This window comes from Vanessa tameamea, chromosome W, assembly GCF_037043105.1.
Source record: "Vanessa tameamea isolate UH-Manoa-2023 chromosome W, ilVanTame1 primary haplotype, whole genome shotgun sequence".
Lineage (NCBI taxonomy): Eukaryota > Metazoa > Arthropoda > Insecta > Lepidoptera > Nymphalidae > Vanessa > Vanessa tameamea.
Window position 1 is genome coordinate 4136584 of NC_087340.1, and position 17901 is coordinate 4154484.

The 17901-nt window shown below is 32.5% G+C and overlaps 1 long non-coding RNA gene across 1 annotated transcript in view; it reads left to right on the forward strand.

The window, feature by feature from the left end:
* LOC135194607 (uncharacterized) overlaps positions 1–17901 on the forward strand; it is a 441435-nt gene that overhangs the window by 31771 nt on the left and 391763 nt on the right. The window lies entirely within an intron of this gene.

Here is a 17901-nt window from a genome sequence, read left to right on the forward strand (position 1 = left end):
AAAAGTACAAGATACAAAAAACAAACTCGATGCCTCGACCTGGAAAGGTTAAAGAGATTGCATCAAGATTTAATAGGAACAGTAGTGAAAATTTGAGACAATCGGTGAAAGAAAAAGTTGAGAGACCAAAGCCTATACAGAGCTACGATCAAGCTTATTTGGATCATGTGTTCCCAGACGCTGTAGAAATTTAGAATTATTGTGTAATGTACGAGGAACAATAAATAGATCTCTTAGTGTTATGTGCTGTTCTGAGTGATGAATCTTTAAGTGTAAATTTAAAAACATTTTAGTACTTCTAATCTATAGGATATTTATTGACGAAACTGCCTCTTTATCACCTTATACATAATTGCAGTCTTGCTAATATTATTATATGATATAAATCATGGCCATATTGTTTTTATGATACAGTAGATTTTAGAATAAGAACATTTCATGACGTTTACTAAACTCAGCACAAAGACGCTTTTATTATTATATTTATGATATATTGTCTATTTTAATAACTTCACGTTATTATTTTTATATTTAACATCTCGTGTACTTAAATATAATTGATTTTTATTTATTTGTGATCAAATATCTTGCTTTTCAATAGTTTTATGGTTCGTTACTGTTCTATCTATAACATGTAGTTTCTTTTTGTAATGTTTTGTATTGTTGAATTTTAACTGTATTAAATTTATAATTTAAAAAGTCAGTGTAGTTTTATCTATTCCCATATGAATGCACATTTTAATTCCTTAGCAATTAATATTCTATTTCATTACTTAAATTACTTGAAAGCAATGAAATTGTAAATGTTCGTTTAATTTATCCGCACCGCTTCAAAAGACAAACGTGTGTTTAAAGGGAAACATGTTAAAAATTAAAAATATTTTAAAATATTGTTTTATTATATTTTATTTTAAAACTACAGTTGCGTTGAATAATCAAATGACAGAGGAAATTAGAGTCACGAAAATATCAATGATTCAAAATTATACTTGTGCAATTAACAATGTGTGTATTATCATTCGTTGTCAAGCAGTCGAATGCTTTGAACGTACGTCATAAGTGAGAATTACCCTCAATATGAGTAAATGTGATAAATGTAACAAAACGATAACCAAAAATAAGCCTGGTTTAGAATGCAACCGATGTGAAAAGATAGTGCATTTAAATACAATATGCTCAGAACTAACAAATAAACAACTATCAGCTATTCGCGCCGCAGAAAATTTAGAATGGACATGCCGAGAATGCCGTGAAATCTCACCTAAACGTCACTCAATCGTTGTTCCCGCTGAAGACGAGGAAGACGAACAGCTTGGTGAGATTCCTGGATTGAAAATCGATATCAAAAAAATACTGGCAGACATCACAAGGGAAATGGAGAAAACTATAAATCGTGAGATGAGAGAATTGAGTCAATCGATACAATTCAATAGTGAAAAAATGGATGAACTTATTTTAAGCTTAGAGGCTTGCCAAAGTACCATAAATGATTTAAAGAAAAAGAATACTGAACTTAGTAACAAGAATAGAAACCTGGAAACGAGAGTAAGTGCACTGGAACAATGCATAGAGGAAAAGGAGCAGCGTGAATTAACTAACTATTTAGAAATATGTAATGTACCATATAAAGATAACGAAAACACCGTGTTGATTGCTCAGCAAATAGCATCAAAGTTAAATCAAAAAGAGGGCAGCGTGAAGCAAGCAATTCGTTTACCTGGAAGAAAAGAAAGTCCGGGTCCTATACGGGTGCAACTGGAAACGGAAGGACACCAATCTACATGGCTCACAGCCGCAAAGAAAAGTGTTTGCAAAATAAAAGCAATGGATATTGACCCCGGCACCCAGATTAATAAAACGGTATATCTCAGAGAAGCCTTAACGCCGTACAAAAAGTACTTGCTATGGTTTGCCAAGACAGAACTAAGCAGTATATACAGATATATTTGGATCAAAAGAGGAATTATACGTGCACGAAAAGAAGGTGAACAAAAAAGAGCGGTAATCATTCGGACAAAGCTAGACGTTAACAATCTTAAATAATTATAAATACAACAAATAGTGATATATAACACAGGTAAATATTAATATGAGTCATTTAAATCTTAATATCTTTAAAGACGACATCGTAGAAATTTCTGGCTGTATAAATCTACAAAATTTCATTAATCGTATACCTTCTAATACAAATCTCGTGTGTATTCATATAAATATTAGATCCATAATTAAAAACTTCTCATCGCTTGAGCAATGCATTAATTATTGCACAAAAAGTCCGGACGTTATTGTGGTTACAGAAGCTAATATATCTGATTCTTTGAGCTGTCTATATAACCTAAAAGGATATGAAATGCATACAGAGTTGCGGACTGGACGGAAAGGAGGCGGAATCATTATATCTATTAAGAAAAAACACAAATTTATCACTAAATCTTACAAAGCAAAACACTTCGAAATTATTTCCGGGCAAATTACTACCCCAATAGGCTACTCCGCGACTCTGTGTGCAATATATAGACCGCCTAGTAATAGTAAGCACCTATTTATTAGTGAACTTGATACATTTCTTAAAACAATCGAGTCAAATCAGGATTTATTTGTGTTGGGAGATATGAATTTAGATTTAAAATCCAATAGCCCTGTAAAACATAAATATAACACTGTTATGTATAAGCATGGTCTAATGTGTGGAATCTTGGAGTATACTTGGATTGAACTATATAATAACTGTTCGATCAATTTTTAAGTTAATTATCAAGAAGCTTAATATACATATGTATACCTATATACGTTCATGTCACCGGCCCGCTATAGTGTTTGTAACATTAGTAGCAAGAATAAACGCAGTTAGAACACACGTCTCTCGCTCATTTAATAAAACCCAACAACAGTGACAAAGTGAATTCAACCTTATTACAACCATCATATGGTCGCAATCGACCCGGACGAGAATCGACAGACAGGCGCTCAAGCGGAACGAAACAATCGCATTTCTTTATAGATAAGGACGGTTCGCCTATGCAACAAAGTTGTAAACAAGTTTTTATACAATAGTACGAACTCATTTGTGACATTGGTTTTTATTTAGTGTTTATTGGACGTTAAAATAAAGTTTTGGAACATTATCAGTGTAAAATGACTACCCAAGAACAAAATCAACTTCTCTCCGTATTAGAAGACACCGCCAGTTTATTGCAAAAAACACAAATCAACTTAAAAAAATGCCCGAAGGCAAGATTAACTATTGGTTATATTGAAGCACGGATAAAAATAATTAACGATTATTGGAACACATTTAAGAACGCTCATCGGGATTTAGTGAAAATTACACCAAAGGAACTCGAGGGAAATTTACCATATTTTTTAAACGAAGAATTTTTTATTTATGAAGATTTATATAATATTATTCACGGAGATTTGAAGGATATGCTCATTAAATTGTCAACAAATTCATCAAACGAAACATCTATGAATACAAGTATTTCAAACTCATGTCCACAAAATTGTCTTTTACAACTGCCAAAAATACAATTACCAACATTCAGCGGTAACTACGTATCATGGCCTACCTACAGTGATCTTTTTATTTCGTTAGTGCACAACAATACTAACTTAAGCGACGTACAAAAATTACACTATTTGAAGACAAGTGTTACCGCCGAAGCTGAATCATTATTGAAGCATATTCAAGTAACGTCCGATAATTATACACATGCTTGGGAAATTTTAAAGGAAAGATATGGAAACAAACGCTTAAATTTAAACTGCACAATGAAAAGATTATTTAATCAAAAAAAAATTGTGACACAATCAGCTGCGCTTTTAAAAGGATTGTTGGATACTACAATGGAATGTTTGAACAACCTTAACAATATGAACATCTCAACGGACTCTTGGGATCCTATAATAATATATCTTCTGGTTCAGAAGTTGGACCCAGATACGCACAGAAGCTGGCAGGAATATGCAGACAAGGATGAATCAGAAGCTTTACCCACGTGGAGTGAATTTAAAAAATTCTTAGAGTCAAAGTTTCGTACTTTGGAATTGATGACAGCAAATACTACACAGCATTCCACTCACCAAAGTAAACCAGCAGTGAGCCAACGTTCTTTCCATATTGCAAAGTCAATCAAAACAAAAAATTGTATCATGTGTAATGATAACCATACACTTTGTCACTGCAAACAATTTATGAAGATGGAACCTACTGAGAGAAACAATTACGCAATAGCCAAACGGTTATGTTTCAACTGCCTGGTACCAGGACATTCAGCATTTAGTTGTAAGTTACCTATGTCCTGTAGAATATGTCAAAGACGTCATCATTCTCTCCTACATGTAACCAAGAACCAGGAATCTGCGGCATCAACGAGCAATTCACAACCACATCCGCAAATTTCACAACATGTAGAAGAAAAGCAAGAAGATGTACAAGCACACACAATTATTGCGTCACACTTTACAACCAGACAGGGAGTAGCACTATTAGCGACCGCAGTCGTAGAAGCAGTAAGTGAACAAGGATACAACATTCCACTACGAGCGTTAATAGACCAAGGTTCACAAGCAACATTTATTAGCGAGAAGGCGACGCAACTACTTAAGTTAGAACGTAAACCAATGAAAGGCAATGTCGTTGGGGTGGGATCAGTAAAAACAGAAATCAATCATGTGGTTCAGCTACAATTAAAATCGCGATGGGATCCAAATTTCAACTTACCTATTCAAGCTTATGTCATGTCAAAACAGTTGACCATAAAGTTGCCCGCCAGAACAATTGCGACACACCCATGGCCACACCTCAAGGGCCTCGAGCTGGCTGATCCAAACTATTTTCAGCCTCTTAGGAGTCAAGGAATATTCTGAAATATTGCAACAAAACTATATCAAAGGTCCTCCAGGCACACCGTGTGCACAGAAGACCAGCCTGGGATGGATACTTTTTGGAGAAATTCATTCACCTCAACACGAGTCTTACGTAGTAATGCATCATCAAATCGACGTTGATGACCTGTTAAAATCTTTTTGGGAAATAGAAGTAGATACTGAAAGATGCTTAACACAAGAAGAAAAGCTATGTGAACAAATATATGAAAACACAACGACCAGAAATCAAGAAGGAAGATATATTGTTAAATTACCGTTCAATACAAGTAACCCACTATCACCTGAAGGAAAGACTAAGGATATCGCCATACAAAGATTTCTACAGCTAGAAAGGAAAATTTAAAAAATCACCAGACCTAAAAATGGAATATACAACAGTTATAAATGATTACATACAGCAAGGTCACATGGAAAGAGTTCCTGAAAAGGAAAAAGAAACAAAGTCAGTGTACTTACCACATCACGCCGTAGTACGTGACAAGGAGACCACTCGTACACGCATTGTATTTGATGCATCCTGCAAAGGGATTAATAATATATCTCTTAACGATGAGTTACTAGTCGGCCCACAGCTACAAGAGGATTTAAGAAACCTGATTATGAAATGGCGAATGAAGCTTGTTTGTTTTGTAGCCGACGTTCAACAAATGTATCGGCAGATACTAGTGACGAAAGAAGATGCAGATTATCAGCGGATCATTTGGCGTCAGAATGAATCCGATAACATTGAAGATTATCGCCTTCTGCGAGTCACCTTTGGTACTGCCCCTGCTCCATATTTGGCGGTCAAAACATTGAAAAGAATAGCCGACGATGAAGGCGGTTCCTATTCACAAGCTAAGCAAATCATTAAGGAAGATTTCTACATTGATGATCTTCTATCAGGCGCTGACTCTGTGGATGAAGCTATCATCATTGCGCAACAAATAACAGATATTTTGCAAAAAGGAGGGTTTCAACTTAAGAAATGGTCATCCAACAACATGCATTTTATACAGTCCATTGAAGAAAACAAAAGATCTACAAATATCAAATTAGACTTAAATCTTGACGGAACAATTAAAGCATTAGGTATTACATGGAACTTAAAACAAGACAATTTTCGATACAATTTAAACTTACCACCGATGGGAAAAACTATTACTAAACGAGGAATCTTAGCTGACGTACAAAAGTTATTTGATCCACTAGGATGGCTGGCTCCTAGTACAGTTATGGCTAAAATATTAATTCAAAAATTATGGCTCGAAAAAGTTGAATGGGATGAAAACATCAGTGACGTTTTAGAAGAATAATGGAAACAGTTACGATTAGATTTTGAAAATGTTAATAACATACAAATTGAAAGTTGGCTAGGAACAACTAACGATAATATAGAGAATATACAAATACACGGATTCTGCGATGCGTCAATGCGTGCATATGCAGCTGCTGTTTACATTCGAACTATAACAACAGAAGGAAATATTATGACAAATCTCATCGCTGCAAGAACAAGGGTAGCACCACTAAAGACAATATCCTTACCACGTTTAGAACTTTGCGGTGCTTTACTTCTCAGCAAACTTATGAAACAAATTGGACAAGCTATGAAAATATCAACATCCAAAATGTACGCATGGACAGACTCGTCAATTGTTATCTCGTGGCTTTGTGGAGAACCCAATCGATGGAAGCCATTTGTGGCCAATCGAGTGGTACAAATCATAGAAAATATTAACAACAAACATTGGTACCATGTACAGTCGAGTGACAATCCAGCAGACTTAGCCTCTCGTGGAATGTTTCTCTCGGCGCTGATGGAAAATGATCTCTGGTGGAGAGGTCCTAGCTGGTTGGCTGAAAAGGAAATAAAGATTAGTAAACAAGAAGTTATAATGACAGACATGGAAATGAAAGTAGAAAAGATTAATACGTACCTGAACACAGTAGAACCTGAAAAACAAGGAAAATTATTAGTATCACAATTTGAAAATTTTGATAATTTAACAGAATTAATAAAAACATTAACTTACTGTAAAATATTTCTAAACTATAAAAAACGAGAAGAAGTTACAACTAAAAATCTAGAAGACATATTACACATTTGCATTAAAAAGGTACAAGAAGTAGAATTCAAAGATGAAATAGAAAGTCTGAAAAGGAATAAACAAGTTACAAATAAAAGTCCACTGAAGTCACTCACCCCATTCTTAGATAGTGAAAATATCCTCAGGGTGGGCGGTCGTCTCAGGCATACAAACTTACCTTATTCTAGAAAACATCCAATCATCATAGGAAGCAAAAATTCACTTATACCATTGATTATCGCTGATGCACACATTAAAACTCTTCATGGTGGAAGACAACTGATGTTAACGTATCTACGTTCTAAATACTGGATAATAAAAGCAAAATCATTAGTGAAAAGTTATATACACAAATGTCTCATATATTCTAGAATAAAGGCTACTGCTAAATCTCAAATCATGGGAGATTTGCCAAAACAAAGGGTTACTCCTTCCAGACCATTTTTACACAGCGGAGTAGATTTTTGTGGCCCTTTTCAAACATTAATGACAAAGGGTCTAGGAAATAAAACAATAAAAACATACATAGCAATTTTTATTTGTATGTCCACAAAAGCAATTCATATTGAATTAGTAGGAGATCTTACCTCGCAAGCTTTCATAGGAGCTTTCAGACGTTTTGTTGCTCGAAGAGGCAGATGCAGTCACTTATGGAGTGACCAGGGCAAAAACTTTGTAGGTGCTAACAAACAACTTGTAGAAGCCTGGAACGAAGCAAAATTAGACTACAAAGAAGAGATAGCACAAACACTAACAACAGATGGCACACAAATGCATTTCATACCAGCGTATAGCCCGAACTTTGGTGGATTGTGGGAAGCAGGCGTTAAATCCATTAAACACCATCTACAAAGAATTGTTACAACTCACCTTACATATGAACATATGAAGAGATGACCACGGTGTTATGCCAGGTAGAAGCTTGTCTGAATTCACGCCCCTTGTGTCCACTAGATGACACTGATTCTGACAACTTAGATGTACTCACGCCAGGACATTTTCTAATTGGAGAAGCACCCATCATCGTTCCCTCACCAGATATGAGTAACTTCAAAATGTCTGCCTTATCACGCTGGCAACACACTCAAAAACTTGTTAATGATTTTTGGCACAGATGGCAAGATGAGTACCTGTCAAGACTTCAACAGCGACCTAAGTGGCTAAAAACACAGAAGGAACTAAACATAGGAGATATAGTATTAATTAAAACAGATAATCTACCACCTGGAAAATGGTCGCTGGGAAGAATTGTTGATAAGCATCCAGGTGCAGATGGTTTTACAAGAGTGTACAGTGTGAAGAGTAACAGTACTATAACAAAACGATCCGTAACAAAACTTTGTGCTTTACCTATAGATTCAATGTAACAATAATGTAGCTGATTTACTTGCAATCATTATTTTACAATATATAACTAGAATTTTATTCATTCATAGGCATTTTGTTGATCTAAAAAGGACCAAATGTCCTTTTGGTGGGCGGTATGTTCGATCAATTTTTAAGTTAATTATCAAGAAGCTTAATGTACATATGTATACCTATATACGTTCATGTCACCGGCCCGCTATAGTGTTTGTAACATTAGTAGCAAGAATAAACGCAGTTAGAACACACGTCTCTCGCTCATTTAATAAAACCCAACAACAGTGACAAAGTGAATTCAACCTTATTACAACCATCAATAACAAATTAAGTAAAACTTGTATTGATCACATATACGCTAGGTCACGCACACAGGATATGTACACGACTGCGCTCGGAACAACACTGGCAGACCATCGCGCAGTAGCACTCGCATGCATCGGCTCGCAGCGTATACAGACTGTCTCAAAATTTAAAACTATATTAGATAATAAAAACCTTAATAAATATCTAAAAGAAATTGATTGGCATCCAATAAAAAATATAATATGTCCTAATAAAATATATTATATTATAATAAGTAATATAAAAACCTGTTATAAAAAATCAGAAATTGAAATTAAGCTACCCAATAATTATACTCGTTCCAATATAACATTCAATCAAAGAATTAAAAAAGCGTGTGCATATAGAGATAATTTAAAATCAAATCAAAAATCTTTATTCAATATAGAAGTGTTTACACTTGCTTATTGATTGTCAAAAATCTACCACCGGTTCGGAATTTAGCACCTCGGACCTGAGAAGAACCGGCGAAAGAAACTCAGCGGGATATTTTGTTTTTTTTCCATTTTGCATGTACAATAATAATTATATTTTAGTTATTTGAAACAGCCTGGAGGCGATCATTTCATTCCCAAGGTGTGCAGTCAACTAAAAAGTCATTAGTGTTGTAATATCCTTTAGCACACAAACGCTCTTTAACGATTCTTTTGAATTTTATAATTGAATAATTTTGAACGTTTTCTGGGATCCTGTTGTAAAAACGTATACATTGCCCCAAAAAAGAGTTACTAACCCTGTGTAATCGGGTACTTGGAGTAACAAGTTTATTCTTGTTCCTAGTGTTAATAGAATGTACGTCACAATTTCTGGGAAAATCGTTTATGTTTTTGCGTACATACATAACATTATCAAAAACAAATTGAGAAGCGACAGTCATTATTATTATTTATGAAGTGGTTAAAAGATCCTGGAAATAAAATTTTAAAACTTAAATATAATAAATCAAGAAATCATGCTAATAATATAATTCAAAAATAAACAAATAAGAGAAAAAATCATCAAAAACAATAAAGACCCAAAAATGTTATGGAATATTCTTAACGAAATTACTGGTAGGATCAAAAATTCTTTGGATAATATTATAATCAATGCACTTGATAATCCAATTACTACTGTTAAAGATATAGCTTAATAGGTTTGCATGTATATTTTGTGAGAAGGTCAAAAATATCATATCAAATTGTAAAACTCCTTTACTAGATAAATCTACATATGTCTTGCCTGCAAATGTATCAATACGATTTAAAAAAGCAACACCTGATTCAATTTTTAATATAATAAACAATATAAGATGCGATAAGGCACCCGGTATAGATAGTATAAGAGCATCGGATTTAAAAGCCATCGGAAACAAGATTTCACCAGTCATAGCAAAACTCATAAACACTACTGTAAAAACAGGAAAATACCCAGTGGAACTGAAAACAGGTATAGTTAGACCTATACATAAAAAAGGAAGCCGAAAAGAATATGAAAATTACCGACCCATAACTATTCTGCCAACTGTAAATAAAATCGTCGAAAAATATATAGGTAACCAAATTTCCAAGTTCTACACAGATAATAATATAATAAACAATACACAATATGGATTTCAGTCTCAAAAAAGTACATCACAACTCTTGTCTAAATTCACCAATAGTATCAATAAATATTTAAATGACAAAAAACATGTGCTAATTGTCTTTATCGATTTTAGTAGGGCGTTCGATACATTACGATATGATAAACTTATAGAGAAATTAGATAACTGTGGGATAAGAGGACCCATGAAAAAATGGTGCGAAAATTACCTAAAAAGTAGATCGTATCAAGTTAAAATTGGTAACGAATACAGTGACAAAATTCAAGTTTCAGAAGGCACGGCGCAAGGCTCAGTACTGGGACCGCTACACTACATTTCATATGTTAATGACGTAAACAACTTGGTTAAAAACTGTGATATTTACCAGTATGCTGATGACACATGTCTTATAGCAGCGGACACTGACGTAAATCACAAAGTTACAAACAGATTTTACTTTACTAACAAAATGGTCTCATGACGCAGGCCTTGTATTAAACGTTAGTAAAACTAAACTTATGTATATCAGCTCCAGCCAAAACAGAAGCACTGTATCTCCAAAACTAATTGCTCATAGCCATACATGTTTGCATCTAAACAAACTAAAGACATGTAGATGTAATTCAGTCGAATTAGTTAATAAATATAAATATCTTGGACTTATAATTGATGATCGCTTTAAGTGGACAGAACACATAAACAACGTATGTGATAAACTACGTACAATGTTGGCAAAATTTTCTATTATAAAAAATAATATCCCAATAAAAATAAGATTATTATTATATAAGTCACTTGCGGAGTCGATTATAGCATATGGTCTCAGTAGCTACGGAAGAACGTGTAAATCACACTTAGACGCAATTTACCACCTTCAAGTGCGACTATTAAAAACCCTTGTACCGTACAAAATTAAAAGTAAGTGCAAAAGTAATTATCATCAACTATTCTCTTATTGTGGAATCATGCCAATACATGATAAACTTAAACATACATTGCTGATACAAAACTACTTTAAACAAGACTTACAAACATTGATCGATATACCAATAAGAACACGAAATGTAACAAACTCGAAACTTATTGTCCCCCGGTGTAATAATACCTACGGTAGGCAGACCTTAGAATACCTTATACCAACATTATTGAACAGTCTGCCATATAATTTAAAACTGGAAATAAATGTAAAAAACATTAAGAAAAAACTCGATGTATATTTTGCAAATATAAAATAATTAATACAATACATGGAACACCTGTATACGCTATACTAAACGATGTTGTTCTGAGCAGGTTAATGAATAGTCACAGCGTCAATTCGCTTATCGCTGTTTTATGAAAAAAATAAACAACTAATTGTAACATTATTTATTTGCTATGTACCTGCTTTTTGTTTCTTTTATATTTTATTTTGTAATTATTGTATAGTTTTAAGTCTATAAATGTTGACAACGAATAACGATGTACGGATAAATCCAATAGGGTTTTTGTTACATCGTTTTTAATACAGTACAATATAAATAAAATGTATATTCAATTAAAATAAATAAAAATAAAAAATAAATAAAATGTTGTCCAATAGGATTTGCTTATTTTCGTAAAGCAAAATATTCTGGTTGTATATCTATTGGTCAATCAGATACTGATTTATTTCTTCAATCTAAACATTCGATAAATATTCGTAATTCTGTGTTGTACTATACGAACTTAACGGATGCATTCGAAGTTATGAACGGCGTGCCTTGCAGAAGGAAATATAAGGAGAATTGAGCGTTTTTCATACAAAAGGTAAGAATTTTGTTTTTTTCATTAACTTCCACATGTCATTAGATGTTAACAACCTTGAATTTTTTTTTAATTTGTATTTTATTCGCAATTAGAGGGATTGTTTTTTTTTTTTTAATTTATTTGTTCAATGTCCGAAAATGCCCGAAGATCCCACCCTTAATTAAGTGTCGTGTTTATTAAATTTTCCCAAAGGAAATTTGTTTAAATTACCCGACCCGAGTTTTCCCGACTGATTAGAGACCCGAATTTATTTGGCCGTTAATTGATGGATACTTCCAATGAAATAAAACCATGTGTGTTTTTACATTAATGTATTACAATCAACGCGAATAATATTAACAAAATATAATATTAGTTAAACAAAAAAATAATAATTGAATTAAATTGTTTCGCTTGAGTCAAAATGGTCAGAATTCAAAATTAATATTGTGACTTTTTTAGTCCCGATTTTTTTTATTGTTAAACACAAAGAGTGTTTCATATAAACATATTTTAATAAAAAGTACTACAGGTTTATAGTTCATGCGCTATAAAAGCGATTTCCACCGTTAAACGAGAAAGAATGTAATGAATAGTTTTGCCCAATACGCCATTTACCAGCTTTATTTAATGTCAGATAGTGAGTTATAATATTAATAGTAATGATTAAGGAAACCTATTAGGAAAATGTTTAAGAGATTTAATTAATTAAGTCTTGCTAGAACAAAAACTTAATGAAAAATATATGGAATATCCTTATAAAGATTGTTTGGGCGTGGTACATTCTTACACACATACATAAAATAATACTAAAATACCCGATTTATTTTAGATTTTTGTTTATTTTAAATATATATATAATTTTTATGATATAGTTTGGCGGACGAGCATATGGGCCACCTGATGGTAAGTGGTCACCACCGCCCATAGACAAAGGCACTGTATGAAATATTAACCATTCCTTACATTCCTTCAAACCGGATAACAACAATACCAAGTTTATTTTAAAATAAAATAACTTATAACAGAATTATTCATTCGAATGTCCTCATGCTATTTTTTCGTGTTTTTTATCATATTATATGTGCTGTTTTTATTTGTTGAAATAATAAGAGTTGAGCGATTCGCATTTTGCATTTTATAAATGTTTCGTGTTCGAGGTGTGCAATAGTGTCTTTAAAAAATGGACGTGTACATTAATTTTTATTTTTAAGTTATTTCAAATGGGTAGATGGACTGGCAACTGGGCTATCTGAATAAATTTACACTACTTCTCATAAACATAGGCGTTCTAAAAAAGATTTATCATTCCTTACATCGCCAATGTGTGACCTTGGGAGCTAAACTATGACCCCTGTGTCTGTAGTTACACTGGCTCACTACACTCTTGTGGTACCTCTCCAGACGGGCTCGCACAAAGCCTTTCCTACCATGTAAGTTGATTGTTTGATTTATCATAATTTAAAGTAAATCATACATTTATGTTCATGTAAGATTTTAAAGCGAATTTCTTGTAAAAAAAATCTTAAGTCCGAAAATAAAATAAAGCTCTCATAACAAGAATATCGCTAAATTGAAAAGGCTTATTATTTACTTGTATGAATTCCTAGAAACATACACTCCCATATTTCAGTGAAACAATCATATTTTATAAAGAAATTAATAATGGCGATAACGCTAGCGCGCATAAATTTAACGTAATTAGGCTAATTAAAAATTTGAATTCATTAAATTGAAAATGCTACGACACTTGGCGAAGTCTTTGTGATTTTAACCGACCTGAAATTATGGTTTTTAATTTGGCTGATATTTTTGAAGCAATGTTGGAATAGAGAACGCTTCCGTAGATACTTACTTAGATTAAATTATTTATATACAGGATATTTAGATAGATGGTCGCATTACAAAAGAATGAAAAGCAACGAGCTAACTTTATTATTTTGGTGTGCATGACAACAACCCTTGTAACTTGCCGAACGTCATACTTCTTTTGTTCGGCCACTATTTTTTTTCAACGCGTTCTCAGCTTCGATCGCCTTCGATACTAAAAATAGATAACTGATTTGATTTTACAAGGGCTTTTTTTTGGTATTGTTTCATCATTATCATCATCACTTGGTGGTAAGGCTTTGTGCAAGCCCGTCTGGGTAGGTATCACCACTCACCAATCAGTTATTCTACCGCCAACAGAAATGCTCAATATTTTTGTATTCAGGTTTAAAGGATTACTGAACCAGTTTAACTACATGATATAATATCTTAGTTCCCAAGGTTGGCGTATTGGCAGTGTAAGGATAGTTAGTATTTCTTATAACGCCAATGTCTATGGGTGTTGGTGACCACTTCCCATCACAATTACCCGTCCGCCTATCTGTATCATTAAAAAAATCATCCAAACTCTTTCCTATCCTATTGTTGGTTATAAGCCAAGCAAATTGGAACTGTTTAGATGCTAAAAATGCAAAAAAAATTAATAGGAAAATGTTACATTGAAATACATAAATATTAATCGGATTGGAATGTTAATTGTTCTAAAAATTCAGTCAAACGTTCAATAGGACATTTGCCAATTTTTAACTAATAATTATTGTTGAGATTATTTCAGTCTTATTACAAATAATTCCTAGTATTTTAATCAAAAAGTCGTGCGTAACGTGGACTGCGTTTGTCGGGCTCGTGATAACTCATTTGAGCGAAACGCCTAATTAGACAAATACAATTTTAATGAGTTGACTAATTGTTATCTTAAAGTTGTTTCACGTACGTTGTTAATATATACGTGAGAAGTGCAACGGCTCACCGGAAAATATACTTATGATCAATATAATATGAGTAATGTTATAAAATTAATATATTTTAAGGATGATTTATCTAAAACAATATTTATTTGCGCTGTTTAAACTTCAGGCCTTTAAGTATCCACTTCATATATATTCACTCATTAAAGCACGTCAAAATATTTATTTTTTTATAAAATTAAATTAACAAATTTAATCTAATTTGTATTTTTTTGCTGTCCATACTCTTACTTGTCTCACGCACACTAAGACTTGTAAACACGAGCGAGTTACTTGTACTAATACGCTGCATGACGACAATAATTTAACATGGAGGGGCGCGCCTTCGTGAGTAAATTGATCTATAATATTGTTTTTGTTTAAGGTACTATTATTTATATTTTTCTGACGTTTCAATAAAATTGCACCGGTTGTGGTCGCGACCTAACTGTCAACAAACGTCGCCTAAAATAAAAAAGTATGAACTCATCCAAAAATCGAATATAATTTATTATTAATGTGACTGAATTTATGAAACAAAATTCATAATTCGAATTCATAACATCAACCAAGACAGACTTTGTTTGTCTGACATACATTCGAAATCCTCATTAACTATTTCATTACTTTAAATAATTTGAGGTACAATACTGCTCACCGTGGGTTAAACATTGTCCCATTATTACTCAGAATATATCCACATTCAATTGATTTACGAGTGTTTCGTCAAGTGATCTCAGCTCTATTTTAAAATTTATTATATTATTGCAAATTCTCAGAATTCAGAAGACCGAAAGACCCAAAGGTCGTGTCTTTGCATTTTCAATAGGTAATGCGGTATTAATTAACATATACGTGATCGAGTCAACGTACCTATGATTATTATTAATAAATAATTACTTTATAACTCATATAAAATAATAACGGTGGATATTATTTTCAACTGAACATTCGCAAGAGTTTTTAACTAAGTGTGCTTACTTGCCAACCCGACTTCGCATAGCCTAAATTATTTTTTTAATAAATACCTGGTATGAACAAAATTTATTAAATTACTAAAATTAACGCTCCTTCTCGCATGTCCCGTATAAAAGCATATAACCTACTTAATATTCCTACATTTCAATCAAACTTAGTACATAACGCTGCTGTTCCAAGGCTTTGTAGATAATATAGCACACTATCTAGGAATAATGATGACCTCTATATTCATCGTCACACCTGGATAAAATTCAGAGTGTCTCTCACTAAACTTTTAAACTAACACAAAAAAAGTTTAATCAATACGCTTATTCTTAAATTTAAGTTTCTAATTTATATTTGATTTTTACTGCTTTGTATTATTTTTTTCACTTTTTATCTTAATTGTAATATTTTTTTCTCAATGGTGCATGCTGTGGTCACCTATAATTGAAGGTGACACAATTAGTGGTCCTTATATTGTTTAATTTTAAGAATATGTGTTAAGTGTTTATCTTTTGTTGGAGACTCATAAATTAAATAAATAAAAAAAGACAAAGAAAATTTACAATAAAGTACTAAGTATGAAACTTTAAATCCTATTATATTTGGATTTTAGAGGTGAATATGGGGTTTTTTCTTGTTGATGACGATTCGACAAAGACCACACTGTCACCACAGTAGTCACTGACTGTAGTGAATAATTACAATGACTAATCCACAAAAGGCATATAATGTCACAGATCTTTCTGTATAGCCTAGGGTAAAAATAAATACACAACATTGACCTTGAATTGACATGACGTCATTGTTTAATCTAAAATGATTTGTGATATTTTTTTATGGATTCGTGACAAAATTTAGTTTTGATTGTGAGCGAAGTCGTTAAATGTGGTGTCATTCATCAAATGAATTGTTAGATATGCGTGCCACCCAAAGTGTAAATCTAGGAATAATTTACTCCTGCAATTGGAATATAGTATTAGACGTTTTGGATTTTTTACCATATCTGTAATAATTGTTTTGCTCGAGAGGTACACGTAGCGAAGATTTTAATGTATTACCTATAAAAATTTAAACTACAATCTACTTTATTGTAACCGTTTCAAACCAATCTTGGTTCGTCAAAAAATAATCTCTAATTAAAATTTGTGCAAACACTGTACACTTCATTGTAGACAAGACATAAAAATACTAAAATACTGTTGTTTTAGTTACCCTTTATAATTTAGATATGTAGCTTGAGACACACAAAGTTATAAAGAAGGCAAGACTTGATACTCATTTTCATTTATTTATTTATTGAAACAGTTACACCAACAACTTATCTCTAAACACTTAAAATTAACAACTGATACAGGTAACATTCAAAGTTATACATACATACATATGTCTTTAAAGATGTAAACAACATTGACCTTCAAAAATGTAAACCAAACTAACCTATATAAAATCAAATTTTAATAACTAAATTGTAATATAGTTTGTTTATTTACAAAATATCTAACGTAATACCTATATTACTCAAAATCAAAATATACTTTATTCAAGTAGGCTTTTACAAGCACTTTTGAATCGTCATTTAACAAATTATATGAGTATAAGTGAAGCTACCACCGGTTCGGAATGCAGATTCTACCGAGAAGAACCGGCAAGAAATTCAGTAGTTACTCTTTTTCAACATTTAAAAATACAAAGTCATAATAATAATAATAATAATAAAAACTTTATTGCACTCAATATCATATAAAATAACAGTACATAAAATGGTTAATTACAGAGAGTTGAAGGCAAGGGCGGCCTTATCACTAAAAGCGATCTCTTACAGGCAACCCAACAGATGAGGACAACATATTCTGTAAAGAGGGTAGTGCATATTATATTATGATGCATACATATACAATTGATACTTGATTTAATAATCTAATAAAATTACATATAGAGAAAACATAAAATAAACATACATGCAAATACCTGTACATACATACATATATATATACATATATACACACATACATATATATCTACATAAATACATATATACATACATACCTACCTACATACATACATATAAAAAGGAGTAGTTACGAAGACATATAATGATGTTTGACTCGACTTTTAAATATATTTAAGGACTGTGACATCCTAATGTCATGTGGGAGCGCAT